This window comes from Melanerpes formicivorus, unplaced genomic scaffold (assembly GCF_026170545.1).
Source record: "Melanerpes formicivorus ecotype bairdi unplaced genomic scaffold, bMelFor1.0.p_v2 SCAF_177, whole genome shotgun sequence".
Lineage (NCBI taxonomy): Eukaryota > Metazoa > Chordata > Aves > Piciformes > Picidae > Melanerpes > Melanerpes formicivorus.
The window spans coordinates 97,547-115,900 of NW_027142529.1; the positions used below are offsets into that span (position 1 = coordinate 97,547).

The window sequence follows — 18,354 nt, forward strand, 5'->3', positions numbered from 1 at the left end:
AGGGTTCCAACATGTCATTAGTAATTCCTGTCACAGGTCTCAACCACTGGATATCTCCCATAAATTTTTGTATGTCATTTAATTTTTTAAATTCTGTGTGCAATTGCAACTTTTGCGGGCTAATCTGTTGTTCCGTAATTGTCCACCCTAAATATTTGATAGGCATTGTCTTTTGAATCTTTTCTGTGGCTATAAATAGGCCCATAGCTTCTAGACTTTGTTGCAGTTGTTGCATTTGTTGGTTACTAAACTGTTGTTGCTGGCATAACAAAATATCGTCCATATAGTGATATATGATTGTGTCAGGCCATGCTGTGCGCAATGGTTGTAATGCCGCTGCAACATATAATTGACACAGGGTCGGCGGATTTTTCATTCCTTGTGGTAACACCAGCCATTCATATCGTGCTGCTGGTGCCTGTCGATTGATCGATGGTAAGGTGAAAGCAAATCGACAAGTATCCTGTGGGTGTAACTTAATGGTGAAAAAACAGTCCTTTAAATCAATCACCAATAAACTCCAAGTGGCTGGTAACATGGATGCACATGGTAAACCGGGTTGTAAAGCGCCCATATTTGTTTATTGATGGCTCACAAGTCATGTAAAAGCCGGTATTTCCCAGATTTTTTCTTGATCACAAAAATAGGAGTGTTCCATGGGCTAGTGGAACACTTTAAATGCCCTTGTTGTAATTGTTTTTTAACCAACTGGTGGGCAGCTCGAAGACTTTCCTCCTTAAGCGGCCATTGCTCGATCCATACGGCATTGTCATTATGCCATTGTAATGCAATCGGGAAAGTCCATGCAGTGACCGCTACTGTACGTTTTTTGTCGTTAAGACAGCACCTAGTTGACCCAAAATATCTCTGCCCAGCAGCATTTGTACAGGTGAGGGCAAGGGCAAAACGGAACAAACCACAGTCATTGTTGTCCCATCACAAGTCACCCGCAATGGGGGCGAAGTTGCTGCTACTTTTACACCTCCAACACCTGCCAACGAGGCCGTTGCAGTAGTTGTAGGCCACATAGATGGCCAACAAGAATGTGATATTACCAACACATCAGCTCCCGTGTCCATCAGTGCCATAAGACGTATTGTTTCGTCACCGTAAGCAACTTGTGCTTTTATCTGTGGCCTTTCGTCCATAGCTGCGGTGAAAAGAGTCAAAGGAGCCGTGGAGGATCCAAAACCCCCATCTCCTCTACTCTGGCGATTATAGGGCTGCAATCCTGCTGCCAGGTGGGGCAATGGAATCAATTGTGCTATTTTACTTTGTGATGGGACAACAAGAGGCGGAAATATTGTCTGTATCATAATCTGAATCTCTCCAGTAAAGTCTGCATCAATCAGTCCTGTTAATACAATAATTCCAGCCATAGAGGCTGACGATCTTCCAATCAATAAACACCCACACGGTTGTCCATTAATCATGATAGGTCCAAAAACCCCTGTTGCCACTCTTTGCGGCTCTTTGCTGGTTAGTGTCACATCTACTGCGGTCGCCAGGTCCAAGCCGAGGCTCCCTCCTGTGGCTGGTCGGAGCTGTGGCTGCTGTTGTTGCCTCCCTCGGAGCCGGTCACCATTTGTGTCATAGCGCGGCGGCCTTTCGCGCTCCGCTGGGAGTTTCCCGATCTCCGACAGACCACCGTGTTGTGATTGTCGGACTGGCATTTCTGGCACCACACGGAGCGAATTTTACATTTTCTCCGCACATGTCCCATTTTGCCGCAACGATGACACTGTATTTCATCTGATGACTGCTTATAGGGTCGGCCTTGCCCTTTCGAGTCTGTGCGCAAAGGTACTAAGGCTGCCATAACCTGCTGACTATGCTCAAGCTGTTTTGTCATTGTCATTGACAACACCTCAGCCTGTTTTTGTAATCCCTTATCAATCACCTCCGTCAACATGGCCATCGGATTGCTTGGCAAGTCCTGAGCCCTCTGCAACAATTCAGCTACCGTCCATCTAGGATCTGCTGATGTAATAAGCTGCTGCGTCTGCTGGTTCCCATTCTGCATTAAACACTGCCTTAAAATTGCCTCTCGGATACCTTCTCCTACGCTTGCTGCTCTAAGTGCGGCAAGCAACTTATCCACAAATTCACCAAGAGGTTCCTGTCTACCTTGCTTAATTCCCATATAGTGAGGATTTGCATTTCCATCCTTCTGCTTGTCAAAAGCCCTCCTTACTATCTGGGCTGATGCTTGCAAAACAGGCGGCTGTAAAAGTGCCTGTAACTCTGGTCTCTCATACTGTCCCGTTCCACACAACTGATCTACTGTTACATCAAATAGTGGGTCGTTTTGCTGTCTTTGTACTCCAGCTGATTGTCTAGCTAGGTGTTCCCACTCATTCAAAAATGTCATAAATTGAGATGCTGTTAGGATCAGCTTCATAACATTATAAGAATCTCTAGGTAACATATTATAGTTCATGTAAATAAAATCAATCATCTGTCTAGCTGGTTCAGATTGAATCCCAAACTGACTCGCAGTCTGTCGTAATTGAGATAACAATTTCCATGGCAATTGGGTTACATCAGCCTGGACAACATTCTGCTCCCCAGGGACCTGTGTGTACATCACTGGAAAAGCTTGATGTGAAACAGCCAGCCGCCTAAACCCTTCCTGATCTCCTTCGGTGTTTAAGTGCTCTGCAACCTTTCGCCAATACTCTGTGTGCTTTCTTGCATGATCTTTAACGCCACCTCCAGGATCTACCGCCCTGTTTGTCTCCTCTCCCTCACCTACTTTCTTCTCCTGTACAATTTGCTCAGCTAAAAGAGACGGGGAAGGCTCCTCAGCAGAGTCCTGTGTCACAGATTGTAATTCAACTCTGCCACCTAACCCTTTTACACACGCAGCCTTCTCCTTTCTTAAATAATCCTGAACCTCTTCTGACAAAGGCAACCCAGCATGTGTAACACTTGCTCCATTTGGGTCCGTATAATCTAATCGTACCCTGGCTTGATAAGCTGCCATTTGCTCAGCACGATGCTGATCCAATGCTGTCATAACCATCTTCCACCATTTTCCACACTCCTTTGCTCGTTTTTCATCATCTAAGCCATGCAGCCACAAGTCCTGTCCAAACTTTTTCCACTGCAATCTTTCAAATACCTCATTTAGGTCCTTAAAATATCCTAACTCTCCTGCATAGCTTAACAGCGGCACCAACTCCTTTGTAAAATTTAACTTACACTGTCGCTTTTCTAACAAGCATATAAATAAATCATACGCTGCCTGCCTATCCATGTCCGTATTTAAACGTTAATACCTGTGCGCACAGTCCTCGTTTAAGCAGTTTCCGGCTCTACAGCGTCTTCGGCTTCAAGGCTGTCTTCCCTTTTCTTGCAGCCTCCGGTACTGCTATCCCGGGCCGGCCGTCTTCTTGCCTCCCGGCTTACTGCGAATCTCCCAACGTCCCGAAGAACTTCTTAAACCCTAACGTTTGTCTTCATTAGGGTCCCGTGCTCGAGCGCCACTTACTGCAAGAAGGGGGCCGCTTTAACGACCAATTTGATCAGTGGATTCCACTTTATTGAGCATCAGACACATCTTATATACAGTTTGCTATAATTATGCCCACTTGGCAACATACTATTGGTTGCTCTCTAAAAGGTTACATCATTGTTTTCACAACTCTGTGGAATTCTTCTATCCGGCCTAATTGCTCTCTTTCCCAGATCTCGCCTCCTCCTTATCTTGCTTGCCTCCCATCTCAGGGGCAGCTGGGTTTCAGCATACCAAGCAATCAGCACTTCCTCACATCTCCTACTCTGCCACTATATTATCAACAGAGAATTCTTCAAGGCCTGAATTGCACAGGTGTTCCTGGGACCCATGTCCCCTCTTACTCAAAACAAACCCCAACAACACACTTTGTGGTGTCCCTCTGGACTCTGCTGTCCCTGCTGGAGGTCTCTACTCTCTGGTGTAAGACATCTCAGTGCCTTCCACCCACCACAGGGATTCTCCTCCATCATCTCATGTCCAGGGGCTTCTGTTGGGCCCTGCTGGCTGTGTAGATCAGCCCGGGTGACGTTGTAGGACCCTGTGGACTCTGAGAGGGCAGCAAGTGAGTGGAGCTGGAGCAATGGATGGAGAGATGGAGGGTGAAGGCTGCAGGGGATGGGAGGGCTTAGTTCAGCAGCTGTGTGGCTCTGCCTGGCTCCTACCTCCAATGGTGCTGGCAGCAGCTGACCCCAGAAGCTCCAAGCCCCAAACCCTGCCTGGCTCAGGACAGTCCCCTGACCGCTCCTGACATCCAGCACAGCCCAAGTAGGCCCTCAGGGCTCCTAGCCACACAGCCCAGCCATAGCTGCTGCATGAGTTGTCTGCATGGTCCCTCCCCAGCTCTCATCTGTAACCCCCCCTTGGCTAGGTGCTGTTCTTTCAGCCCTCCAGCTGATCCCAGCCTTTAGTCTCAGGCCCCTTCCATTCTTGTGCTGCTGCTTCCAGCCCAGTTCCTTAGATGCTTCCTCAGCCTCAGCTGCAGTAGCAGTGGAGGTGGGGGACACAGGGCCATGGGACAGCCAAGGCAGCAGGGCCATGGATGGGCTGGGAATGAGGGAAGGGCCTGGGAATGGTCAGGCAGGAATTAGGCCTTGTCCCCCCAAAAAGGGGAGAGGATCCAGGGCCCAGGTGGCAAATGTGTGTGCAGGGAATGGCAGAATCTGGCAGCATTTGAGGAGCTGAAAGGAGTGAATTGTGCTGCAGCTCTGCCTGTGTCAGCTGGGAGATGAACAGCAGCCCATGAGCACTGTGCCCTCCCATCCAACCTCATTTTCTCTTGGGGATGTGGAGTGGCAGATCCAGGGAACTGCAAAGAGCAAGCTGAGAGAAATGGTCAGGGAGAGAAGGAAGGCAAACCCTTTCCAGTGAGTCTCTTCAGGCTGCAGGTGTGTGAAGGGTGCTGGAGGTGTGAGGTTTGGGCAGGAGCCAGAGACTCCTCCAGCATCCCAGTGAGGGCTGAAGAGGTTTAGCAAAAAGCTGCCCAAGTCCCTTCCCCCTTTGCTGTACCTCCAGAGATCATGAAGCTCCCTTTGTGTGTGTCCTGAGGGCTGCTGTGATCTGCTCTTGGGGAGTGGCCAGCAGAGAGGTGTGTTCAGGGCAGAGCTGAGCACAGAGTGGGGGTGTTGGGGGCAGGGCCAGGGACAAGAGCTGTGGCCAGAGCATGATCTGCTGTCAAATGCAGCTGCAGGCAGCAGAGGCCTGGGCAGCCAATGGGAGAAAGCTTTAGGCAAGGCCTGTGAGAGGCTGTGTGGAGGCAGCTGTGTTGTGGTGCTGGCCTGCAGCTGTGTGCTGGGGGCTGTGTGCTGGGCAAGGAGCTGAGTCTGCACTTGTTGAGACCTCCCATCTTGATCAGTCCTGGCTGTGTGCTGTGGCTGTGCTGCTGGGCTTGGGAGCTGCCCCCATCAAGGCTGAGCTGTGCTGCCTGGTCCTGGGCAGTGCTGAGCCATCCCTTGCAGGTCAGTGCTCCCCTCTGAGCCCTTTGCTTCTCTGTGGCAGGAGTTGTGTCCCTCTCTCTCCATCATCCCTGCCCCTGTGTGCTGTGGAAGAGCAGAGTTTGCAGATCTGCCCCTTGGATCAGCCCAGCAGGTAAGAAATCCAGAATGGGGCAACGGCAGGACCCCAGCCCCCCAGAATCCTAGAGTTCCAGGGCACCTTCCAGCCTCCTGCACCTCCTCCTACCCACCACATTTCACTGCTCCAGGGGCTCTGAGGCACATCAGGTGTTAGAGTTTGGAAACTCCCCAGGCTTGTGGGGATCAGTTGTGTGGCAGGAGGTGATGTTTGGGCTTGGGACGTGGAGGGTGGTGGGATAACGTTGGAGGTGGTTTGGTCTTTCATTGTTCAGTGCTGCTGCTTCCATTGCCTGAGCCAGGAGAGATCAAAGGACAGGGCCTGGGCCAGGAACCACCCTGCCAATGCCACCAGGCTCGAGGAGAGTGGGAGAAGACCACTTTTAAGTCCCAGGGTACCTCAGGGCACTGATCACAGGAACCTGGGGTCTCAGTACAGGTATTAGAGGTCTGAGCCCACACTGTGGCAGAAACTGTAAGTTTGAGGTCCCCTCTGCATTCTTTCCTCCAGCTGGGTGTTGGGAGTCAGGGAGTGTCATGACCCAGGCAGGATCTGAGGTTTTCTGATCCTGGGCTCAGGTGCTTCCATGTTCCAAATCTCACTGCTGTAACCCGTTCCTGCCAGAGTATGGCCTCACAGAAGGACCCAGACAAAAGCTGGGAGGAGAAGCAGCACCCAGAGATCAAGTTGGAGCAGCCAAAGTTCAGCCTGAAGGGAGAGAAGGAGGAGAAAGAGGACAAGAGGGAGGATGGTAATGCTGAGGAGAATGATGACTATGATGATGATGAGTATGGAGAGGAGGATAACCATGAAGATGAATGTGACCAGGAAGTGGAGGAAAAGGAATTTGCAGAGGAGGATGAAGCCAGAGCAGGTCCCTCTGTGCCACCCAGGCAGCTGAATCAGTGCCCTGAGTGTGGGCAGAGCTTCCCACCTGGCTCAGAGCAGGTGAAGCACCACTGCCCCTACCCTGGTCCCCGGCACTTCATCTGTGGTGACTGTGGCAAGAGGTTCAGCAAGAGCTCTGAGCATATCCAGCATTGCTGCACCCACACCACTCAGAGGCCATACAGCTCAGAGTGTGGCAAGACCTTCACTCACAAGTCTTCTCTCGCTCAGCACCGCAGTGTGCACATCACTGAGAAGTCCTTGCCCTGCAGGGACTGCGGCAAGAGGTTCAAGACCGTCTCCACTCTCACCATCCATCGCCGCATCCACACTGGAGAGCATCTGTTCCCCTGTGCTGCATGTGGCAAGAGCTTCACCAGGAGCAATGAATTCATCCAGCACCAACTCATCCACAGTGGTGAGAAGCCGTACAGCTGTGCTGACTGCGGCAAGAGCTTCACCCGGAAGTCTCACCTAACACAGCACCGTCCTGTGCACACTGGTGAGAAATCATTCAGTTGTGCTGAGTGCGGCAGGGCCTTCAGCCATAGGAGCACTCTCATTCACCACCACCAAACCCACACGGGTGAGAAGTCTTTCACCTGTTCTGACTGTGGCAAGAGCTTCAACCGCAGGGACAATCTCTTTCATCACCGCCGCACTCATACTGGTGAGAAACCTTTCACCTGTGCTCACTGTGGGAAGAGCTTTAGCTATAGGCAAAATCTCAGTTGCCACCGCCGCACCCACACCGGTGAGAAACCGTTCACCTGTGCTGACTGCGGGAAGCGTTTCACCCGGAGGGGTTCCCTCACGAAGCACCACTGCACCCACACCAGAGAGCTGCCTGCACTGGAGGGGAGGCATAAAACCACCTAGAATCGATTGGGTAATCCTGACCCCTCTGAGAGGGCCTTTCCAGCACCAAAATCATCCCTTTTTCCTTTGCACTTCTCAGGGACTGGGGACACCAGCAGCAACAAACACCTCTTGCCCTTCTGAACACCAATTATTACTAATGAGAACAATTACAGTGCTGAGTCAGCACAGCTGGAGCTCCCAGTGGAGCTGGGCAGGGCTTTGCCAGGGTCTGTCTGGTTCTTCCCCAATGCTTTGTGTCTCCCTGGGGTAAGAAATCCTCTGTCCATTGACCAATTGTGTCAATAAAACCCAAAAGTTACCCAAATCCTGTCTGTTTGCTTTTATTTCAGTATTCAGTATTCCTAAGGTTGGAAGGGACCTCAAAGTTCATCAAGTCCAACCTGTCACCACAGACCTCGTGACTAGAGTAGGAAGGACACTACTACCCACTGCAGGCTTGAACTCACAACCTTCCCATTAAGGGTCTGATGCACTACCAACTGAGCCACCTGAGGGGGTTAAGATATCCCTGCCTCAATGCCTGAATTTTGGGGGCATTTGCTCCCAAGGGATGGGGTGGAGCTGTGTGCCCAGTTGAGGGAGGGGGAAATGAGGTTCTCAGAGGAGTCTTGAGGGGCATCTCAGAGGCATTCTTCAGGGGCTTTCAGGCGATCTTAGGTGTTTGGGATTTGGATGGTCCTAGGACTGACTCTTGGGATCTTTGGAGGGTATAGGGAGAAGCTTATGGAGATCTTTGGAAGAACTCAGAAAGCTTCTGTTGGCTTTCCACTCTGGGGCTGGAACAGGTTGAAGAGCTGAGAAGAGGTTAAGCTGCCTGTTCCCCCCCCCCAAAGCAGAAGTGAGGGAAAAATAACACACAGAGGAACAAAAAAAAACCTCTGGCTTGAGATACGGACTTGAGACAACATCAACAGAGCAGAATCCAAAGGAGATCCCATAATGCACACTGACCTGAGGCTGTTTGCAGAAAGAAGCACAGCAGTGAGCAGCAGCAGCCAGGAGTTAAACCCCTGCAGCCCTCCCCATCAGCAAAGAGCCAGCACCTGATAGCCAAAACACAACAGCAGCAACCAGAACAGGAAGCCTCCCATGTTGCCATCTGAATTTCAAGCCCTGTAGTACTTTGCTCCAGCCAGCACTGTCCCTGTGAAGGTGGCATGAGGCAAGATGGTGTGGAGTAATGGCAGCAAATTTCCAGCTTAACCTTTGATATTCCCAAGCCCTCATTCTGTGCCACCTGCACCATGCCCAGCAGCAATCAGCAGCACACCTCAGGCACTGTCCATTCTCACTCCACAGGAGGTTGCTTTGCAGTACCCAGAGGGCTGCTCACTGCAGGTGCTCTGCAGCTCCACTCTGCACCAGCACAGTCTGGATCAGTCCATGCCCAGTCCAAATGCTGCAAATGCTGGGGCTGTGTTTCCAGCTCTTTGGCAATTGAGTCCAGTGACTCTTTCCATGCCTCCAAGTGAAAGCAAACTGTGGCTTGCATCCCAGTAGTCATCTTCCAACATGTCCAGGTGTGGGGATCCTCCTGTCACACCAGAAACACAAATGTGTTCAACCACTTGTGGTTTGATGGTGTCAGGGCACTCTGGGCACCTGTATCTACTAAAGCTTTATCCTCCCATGGGTTCAACTTGCCAGGCCAATGGTTCTGTACAGTCCAATAAACCAATTTGTCTCTCCCCTCCATCTGGTTGGAGGCAGAGCCCCTCTAACTTTGCCTTGGGTCCCTTGCATCTTGTGAAGATGCTTTGGGAGTCCCTTCAGGAGGACCAGAAGCAGTTTCAGCTTCCCTGCTCTTCTTCGGACATTTCCCACTGGAAACTGAGGCAGCATCTCTGGGGGACAATTCCCCTGTAAGTCACAGACTCCTGCAGCCAGGACTGGATTGGGTTTTCCCTTCCACTTGGTCACGTCCTCCCCATGGTCACACAAGTAAAGCAGAGGCTGTGCTGTGCTGTGTGCCTCCCAGATTCTGTCCCTTGGACACGGGAGCAGCTGCTCCTCATGGCTGAAACACAGGACTGTACAGATGGGGAATAAAAGCTTCTTCTGGAGCTGATGGAACCTTCTGGGACAGTTCCCTCACAGCTGCGACACAGGCTGAGACAGAGGAGCAGAGATTTCCTTTGCCTTGCTGGGGCCTGCTGCTTGTTTCATCCACTGTTTGTCCTTGGTCATCTTCCAAAACCAGAGATAAGAACCAAGCCAGCAGCCTTGGCTCTCTCTCTTGTTCCCATGGGGACCCTGATCCCTCCTGGTCCTTTACAGGATCAGCTGCTTTCTTATAGGCTTCTTTATCCCTACAGGAGTGTTATAGATGTGCCCTGAGGAATGAGCAGCAAGGATATCAATGAATAGATATATTGGTAGTCTATTGATATACAAACTATGCAGCAGGGGATTTAGTTTCTATTCACAGGCAGCAGTATTGGGTTGGTGGAACCACCTCTGCAGAACGTTTGTGCCTGGGCACTTCAGAGGAACCAAATGAGTTATAGAATTTAGAGTTGAAACTGATTGGAAAAGCAGTGGGGGAGGGGTTTGTCAGTGACCAGCAAACCCTCAACCCAGGACAGTTTCAGCACTACCTGAACCCAAATTCTATAAAGCAAAGGTTTGGCTTCCTCACGAGCTGAGAACCTCATGAAATCTTTCCTTGGTGATGTGTTTAGAGTCCTGACAGCGCAGCACGGCTGTGCCCTCATGAGGAACTAGAGAACAGCGCCGCCTGCGTGGCTGTGCCACGGGGTTGCTGCTTCTCCCAGAGCACAAAGGTCCTGGAGCCTCCCAGGGGAAGCTTCAGAGGCTTTTGCCGCTGGCTCCACGAAGCGCAGCACCTGGCAAAGGTTCCCCGCTCTGGGGGCTGTAGCGCTTCAGGACCGGTGGTGCACAGGGGCTGCCATGGTTTCCTCCCGTGGTGATGGCTCATGTGGCAGTTGACCCCACGCTCCACGGCACTGCCCCCAGCTGGGCAGCAGTGGCAATGTGCAGCGAGGCCTTCTGGAGCTGCTTCAAGTCCCGGGCGAGGCGGACCGTAGCGGCACAGAGACGCACGCAGGCATAGGCACGGACACCAGCGTGGGGGGCACTTGTTTACCAAACAACTCCTATTTACCATTTGCCCCAAAGAATACTGCTCCAGTCAGCATCCACTGCTAACACAATAATTAACCAATCTACTGATACTTTGCCAAATGAGCATAAGCACACGCCACAAACAGGGCAAACAAACATGTAGCCTGGGCCTTGTTTGCCACAGGGGTGGAAACATGCCCAGGCAGATTGTTGACCTGGACCCAGTGGTGCCAAGGTCCCCCCCGCCAACTCCAGAAGGGAGGGGGGACAAAGGGGGTTTGAGTCACACACACAGAAGCATGTTCTGGTAATATTTGGGACACAATCCTGGTCATAAGCACCACTCGCTATGAGGGGCAGCTGATCCTGGCACAGGCTGGCTCTCTGACACAGCTGCCATGCCTGTGGCACTGTCTGTAGGTCCAGAGACCTTCTCTTGCCCCTGAGCCCTCTGCACAGAGATGAGAAGGGCTCGATAGGCATGGGCCAGGCACAAGCACATTGCAGTGATTTCTGTCTCTCAGGAACTGCCAGGCTGACAACAGACTTTTCCCAAACCTTTCCCCAGCTGGAGAGGATTTTGCACGTGCTCAGGGGTGAAATTCCAAAGCACCAGAGGTGACCACCAGCCTAAGAATTTACACCTTCCCTCTCCCACCCCTTGCTGCTCCTCAGTATCCAGCACCTGGGCAGATCTCACAGTGGTTTCCTTGGGAGTGTCCTGTAGTGCTCTGGATGAAACCAGAGCAAGCTGCCCAGCAGTGGACAGCACAGCTCTGAGCCATCACCCTAAGCTAACAGTCAGCACCGCCAGCAGCACAAACAGGACTATAGCTCATCAGGCCCCCAAAAGCAAATCCATCAACGTAGTGAACACACCACAGGAAAGAAAACTTCTGTCAAACTCTTCTGACAAGCCTCAAGCCTTTATTGAATCCTCCTCTTCTCTCTTGTTACCTCAGTCTTGCCAAAATCTATCCTCATTAAGGTAGCTGCTTTCCTGCCCCATGTTGGGCTCCAGAAAAGGAATGTAATGGCTTCACCTGAATGGGCAGCTTAACCTCTCTGCCTCCCCCAACACAGAACTGAGGGGAAAAGAACACCACACAAAACTTTTTTGTGTTGACACAGAAACAAATGAGAGAAGAGTGTCCTGAGCAAATCAGATCATCAGAATGCAAAAGTACAGTGACCTCAGCCAGTGTGCAGAAAAGGCACAGTGGAAAGCAGCAGCAAGCAGCAGCAAGCAAGGCAAATGCCCAAACCAGGGAGCTGCTCCACTACCCCTCCCTGTCCCACTGCCATCCCAGCACAGCTGCCAACGCCCAAAAATCCCAGAACCCAGAAGCAGCAACTGGAACAGGGAGCCTCCCATGCTGCAACCTGAACTTCAAGCCCCATCATCCTTTGCTCCAGCCAGCACTTTCATTTCTGAGGCTGGCATGGCTGCAGCATAGTCTGGATAACAGCAGCAGAGTCAACACAACCCATGACAATAAGGAGCCCTCCAAGCAAAATGGAAAGAGCCTCTCAGCTTCTGTGAACAACTTACACTGCTTTTAAGGCAGCTGGACTTGCCACATGGATGCATTAGCTGAGAACCCAGAAGAGCCCAAGGGGGCAGTGGAAGGTGACTTCAGAAGGATCCTTGAAGATGAAGCTCAGACTTCATGATTTCTAGCTGGAACCTTGGTATTTCCTACTGGGATCTCCTTTGGATTCAGAGCCCTGTGACAACTCACAGGGTTAGGGGTTGGAAGGGACCTCTGGAGATCTGTGAGTCCCCCTGCCAGAACAGGACCATAGAATCCAGTGCAGGTCTCACAGGAACACATCCAGACAGGGCTGGCAAGTCTCCAGAGAAGGAGACTCCACAACCTCTCTGGGCAGCCTGTTCCAGGGCTCTGTCACCCTTACAGTAAAGAAGTTCTTCCTCCTTTTGAAGTGGAACTTCCTGTGCTGCAGTTTCCATCCATTGCCCCTTGTCCTATCCCAGGGCACAAGTGAGCAGAGGCTGTCCCTGTCCCTTCCTTTCTGACCCCCAGCCCTTGGATATTTATTGACATTGATCAGATGCCCTCTCAGCCTTTTCCTTTCCAGACTAAACAGCCCCAGGCCTCTCAGCCTCTCCTCATCAGGCAGTGCTGCAGTCCCTTCAGCATCCTCACAGCCTCTGCAGCAGATCTCTGTCCCTCTTGAACTGGGGAGCCCAGAGCTGGATGCAATATTCCAGGTGGGGCCTCCCCAGGGCAGAGTAGAGGGGGAGGAGAACCTCCCTGGATCTGCTGGCCACACTCTTCCAAATGCACCCCAGCATCCCATTGGCCTTCTTGGCCACCAGGGCACATTGCTGTCCCATGCAGAACTTGCTGCCCACCAGAACTCCCAGGTCCTCCATGGGGCTGCTCTCTAACTATTTGTTCCCTTGAGTGCTGTGGGGTTCACATTGCTCTGGACATTGCATGGTGCAGATCACCTCCAGTGAATCTGAGGCTCCCCAGAAATTGCCAGTGGATTCCTCTTAATCACATGGATCCTGTCCCAGCAGGCACTAGTGCAGGAGAAGGAACAGCAGACTGAAGAGAAGGAGAAAGGGAACTGAAAATCTCATCACCTGAATCTAGAAAGAAAGCCCTTGGTAGCAAATGTCCATTCTGGATTGATACAGAACACAACACAGAGAGCTGATGAGAGCAACTGCTGGGGGTGCACCAACAGCCCTGAGAACCCTAAGGAGGGGCTGGAGGGGGGAGGGCATTCACTGGAATTCCAATACCTGATAATACCTCTTGGACATACTGAGAATCACAGAATTGTCAGGGTTGGAAGGGACCTCAAGGATCATCCAGCTCCAACCCCCCTGCCATGGGCAGGGACACGTCACAACAGATCAGGATGCTCACAGCCACATCCAGTCTGGCATTCAAAACCTCCAGGGATGAGCCTTCCACCACCTCCCTGGGCAACCTGTGCCAGTGTCTCTCCACCCTCATGGGGAAGAATTTCTTCCTAACATCCAATCTGAATCTCCCCACTTCAAGTTTTGCTCCATTCCCCCCAGTCCTATCCCTACCCAACACTCGAGGAAGTCCCTCCCCAGTTTTCTCGTAGCCTCCTTCAGATACTGGAAGGCCACAAGAAGGACTCCTTGGAGCCTTCTCTTCTCCAGACTGAACAGCCCCAACTCCCTCAGTCTGTCCTCATAGCAGAGCAGCTCCAGACCTCTGCTCATCCTCATGGTCCTTCTCTGGACACCTTCCAGCACCCCCAGATCCTTCTTGTAATAGATGCTTCAGAACTGGACACAGAGCTCCAGGTGGGGTCTCACCAAGGCGGAGCAGAGTGGGAGAATCATCTCCCTGGCCCTGCTGGACACATTTCTCTTGATACAGCCCAGGATGCAATTGGCTCTCTAGGCTGCAAGTGCACACTGGTGGCTCCTGTTGAGCTTGTGGATGAACACTTCCCTTAAGGATAATCCACAATTAGAAGCACAAGATGGGGATGGAAGAGGCTCCTGATCCAAAGAAGAGACATTCCAAATGTGTCCAGAGATGCAACCTAACTGATTAGCAAACATTGGCTGCCTCAAGTCAAGGCACCTTTGTGGGAAAAACACTCAGGGTGTGCATCCATCCAGGGACATCCATAGACATGGGTGAGAGATGGGAACAAAGCAGGATTGTGCAGGAAGGAGGAGCCAGCACAAGTTATGCACCATGAGGGTAGTGGAACACTGGAACATGTTGCCCAGGGAGGTAGTTGGGGTCCCATCCCTGGAGATCTTCAAGGTGAGGCTTGACAGGGCTCTGGGCAACCTGATCTAGTTGAGGATGTCCCTGGGAAGGTTGGACAAGATAACCTTTGGAGGTCCCTTCCAGCCCAGCCCATTCTATGATCAGTGAGATATGGGAAGCAAGCAGATTCTGCATGAAGTGCAAAAGGAAGACACCACCTGGGGCTTCTCAGAGCTCTGGGCCTGGCTATGGTTGTGGATTCCTGCCTTGGGCTTCAGTCTCAAGAAGTTGGTTGGAGCAATAACCCTGAGCTTGTTCAGCTTTGTTTGCATGGCTGTTAGAGTGCAGGGCATGTGTGAGTGCTGGTCTGCTTGAGGGAGCAGAACAGGGGACAGCAAGGACCTCTCTGGGAAGAGCTGGGGCAAAGGTCACCTTAAAGAGCAGGCCCTAAGCCTCTGTCTTCTCCTAAGCTCCCATTGCAAGGACCAGGCCTAAGGCCTGTCTGCAGTTCATAGAGCAATATTGAGCAAGACTTTCCTGAGGTTCTTTTCCCTTCTTTCTGTTGCCTTTTTGAGACTCTTGAGTTTCTCATTCCATCAGCTAGGCAGGAGATGTTCTCCTCACCTTTCACTACATGTTTTGGAATCTCTTGGGTTTGTCACCAGACAGTGGTTTGGTCACCAGCTGTGTTCAAGCTTTTCCCTTCACCTTGTAATCACAGAAACACAGAATCACCCAAGTTGGAAAATATCTCAGAGATCATCAAGTCCAACCTACCACCAAACACCCCTGACAGCTAAACCATGGCTCCAAGTGTCACATCCAATCTTTTTTTGAACACCTCCATGGATGGTGACTCCACCACCTCCCTGGGCAGCACATTGCATTGGTCAGTTCCTCTTTTTGGGAAGAACTTTCTCCTCATCCTGAGCCTAAACCTCCCCTGGTGTGGCCAATTATTAAATATTAATAACAACCATAACAAGACTCCTTCCCAGTACAGATTGTATCCACACCCAGCAGAGGCCACACCACCTGAAGCCTTCTAACCACTTCTCTGGGACTCCTCCCAGTACCACCTATATTTCCTTTCCCACTTCATGACAGATTGGGCCCCATCCCACTACAAACTGTCCGCCTGTTGTTTGGAGCTGGATGTTCTGGTGTGTCCCATTCCCAGTCAGAAAGGCACTACAGGGTTTGAGAGGAGCCATTCAAAATAACTGGGATGGACAAACACTGCACACAGTGAAGAAGGCCAACTGCAGCTGGGCTATGGCAGGAGGAGTGTGGCCACCCAGACATAGGAGTTGTCCTCCCCGAGGACTCAGAGCTGCTGTGGCCACATCTGGATGCTTGGTGACTGGGTGTGGGAATGTCCAGTCTGAAGGAATGGAGAGGAACTGCAGAGACTGCAGAGGAGATCTGCCAGGATGGGAGCTGACATCTCTGTGGGGAGGCTGAGGGACCTGGGCTGCTTCAGCCTGTGGAATGGAGGCTCAGGGCACTGCCATAGCAGGGTGCACATGGCTGAAGGGTGGTATCAGAGAGGATGGAGCTCTTCTGGGGAGTGGGGAGAGATCAAAACTGCTACACAGAGCATCTTGGAAGGTTCATTGTGGAGATGAGACCAAAGAAATAGTCCTCAAAGGACAGAGCTGCTATGCATGAGGCCATCCAGAGGTGTCAGGAAATGGCAGGGAGAGCTGAGACAGCTCAGGGAAGGGATGGAAATGGCAGGGGGAGAGCTGGCTGGGGAAGCAAGAATGGTGTCAGCAGCCAGAAGGGAAAGAGCTGCAGGCATGGGACAGTGTAGGAGAAGCTGCAGTAGGGATGGCCAAGGGCTCTGGCAATGCTGAGAGGCCCAACAGGACCAAGTTCTTTGTGCCCTTGGATCTGGCAGTTGCCTCTGCCACCAAGGCCTGTGAGGAGAAACTTGGCTTTGAGGCTTTGAGGTTCTTCTAGCCCAAGGGTTTGGCTTTATGCTTCATAGAACAAAGGCATACTTTTCTGCCCTGTACTTTGCCTTTGTCTCCCTGCAATCATGGCCTCTAACAAGCTGCTCTAACAAGTCCCTGGGGAGCCTTTGTCAGTAACAAGCCTCAGTGAGGCCAATCAGTGCTTCAAGGTACTTTGGAGTTTGCTTCTGACTTGAACTTCTTGAGCGGCTTCTTGGCAGTACCTTGGCAGAGTCTCCTGGCAGTATCTAAGGATGATGTAATCAGCCCCAAATACTCCATGGGGCTCATTAAATACTGCTGAACCTCTCATTATTGCTAAGACTTCTGCAGCTAATTGGAGAGGATTTTATTGCACAAAGCATCTGATACAAATGATTTCACAGAGTGAATCAGAGACCTGAGCCACAGGTGAGGGACAGGATCTGCCTTGCCAGGGGCTGGGGGTCAGGGCTTGGCCCTTTGGATCAATGAAACCCCTCCAGGTTTACTCAGTAGCAGAGCTACCTTTAGCTGCTTGTTCTGACCTGTCAGCACTGCCTCAGTTCTCTGCTCTCACCAGAGCCTGGAGATGCTTCAGTGCCTCCAGTGAAGCTTCCCTTGCATCCACTGTCTCCTTCTACTCTAACCAGACCCTGGGGACCCTTTCCCAGTATGCTTCACTGGGACCCATTAACAGTAGAAGAAACTTCAGAGTTTGACTCTGACTTGGACTTCTGGAGAGGTTTCATCAGCTTCTTCTCAATCCCTGATGGTTACAGGACACCAAAAGCCACCAGAAGAGTCATTAAAACACCTTGGGCTGGTCATTTGCTGCCCTATTGGGCTGGACTCCTGTGCTGGAAGGAACTGCTAGCAAGCAGGCAGCACTGCAGGAGACAGGTCTGGCCAGGAGCAGAACAGCACAGCAGGGCTGAGGACACTGCCAGAGGATCTCAGGGAGATGAGGAAGGCAGAGAGAGCTTTAAGGTGGCCAGGACTTGGGAGGGTGACTGAGAGCTCACTGGAGGAGAAGTCACTGCGGTCACTGACACAGTGAGGCTGTGCGTGAAGGACACTGCAGCTGTAGCTCCTGGAGGCATCTCCATCTCAGCAGCTGACGCTCAGCTGAAGGCTCCTGGAGTGTGCACACAGAAGGAGAACAAAAGCCCTTCAGTTCCATCCTGTGAGCAGCAGTGAGCAGAGCTGGGGAAGGCGAAGGCTTCACCCCCAGCCCCTCTGCCTTTGTCTCTTCTGTTCACTGTCTCTGCAGCACTGCAGGCCTGCTCCCTGTTTCTCCACCTCTCCATGGGTGTGGTGGGTTTATACAATTCCTTTAAAATTTAGTTACAGATTTTGAGCAGAAAAGTAGAAACAAAATAAATAGATCACTCTTGGGTGTAAAAAGGAAAAGAAAAGATTATTCTAAACAAATTGATTGGATAAATATCTGGAGTCAGAGGAGCTGTACAATAACAATTCTCTCTCTTCTCTTCTGATCTCAGCTGTTTTGCTTTGCTCAGGAGAGATCACCTGCTTTGGCTGCCCTTGGCTAAGTCTAACCCACTGCTTTTTTCTCTCTCCACTCCTCCTTTCTCTGTTAGAACAGGGGGGATAAGGGATAGGGGCAGTGGAACAGCTTCCCTGGTCTCTGACCAGGGGGATTTGTGTCATTTACTAATTGTAAGTACCTGTCTAATGTTGTCACTCCTGTATGTTTTGTACCTGTTCATTGCATTCCATTGTAGAGTGTAGCTCTTGCTTGTCAATACAGCTTCATTTGCTTCTGAGCTGCTCTGGCAAAGCTAATGCTGGGGGGAAATTTCAACCTACCACAATGGGACTCTTTTCCTCTGGGATTGGACTATTGGTCACTTTCTGTTCTGACACCAGAGGATTCTTTATGGCAATTCTGTGTCCCTGCTGCATTTGAAGCTGTGATGAACTCTGCCATGGGTTGGTAGTGATGGGACTGAGCTGATCCATTCCTCATGCAGCTCAGGGACAGGGGTTACAGTGAGGCTCAGAGAAGTGTGCCCTAACTTGTCACTGCCTTTCCCTCCTTGCACAGGTCTCCATGGCCAGAGGCAGCAGATGTCCAACAGCAGCTCCATCACCCACTTCCTCCTCCTGCCATTCCCAGGCACAAGGCAGCTGCAGCTCCTGCACTTCTGCCTCTTCCTGGCCATCTACCTGGCTGCCCTGCTGGGCAATGGCCTCAACATCACCACCATAG

At 51.4% G+C, this 18,354-nt stretch overlaps 1 pseudogene; it reads left to right on the plus strand.

Moving 5' to 3' along the window:
- The first annotated feature begins 5,523 nt into the window (after positions 1-5,523).
- The window catches only part of LOC137457381 (zinc finger protein 585A-like), a 285,768-nt pseudogene continuing 272,937 nt past the window's right edge, over positions 5,524-18,354 (plus strand).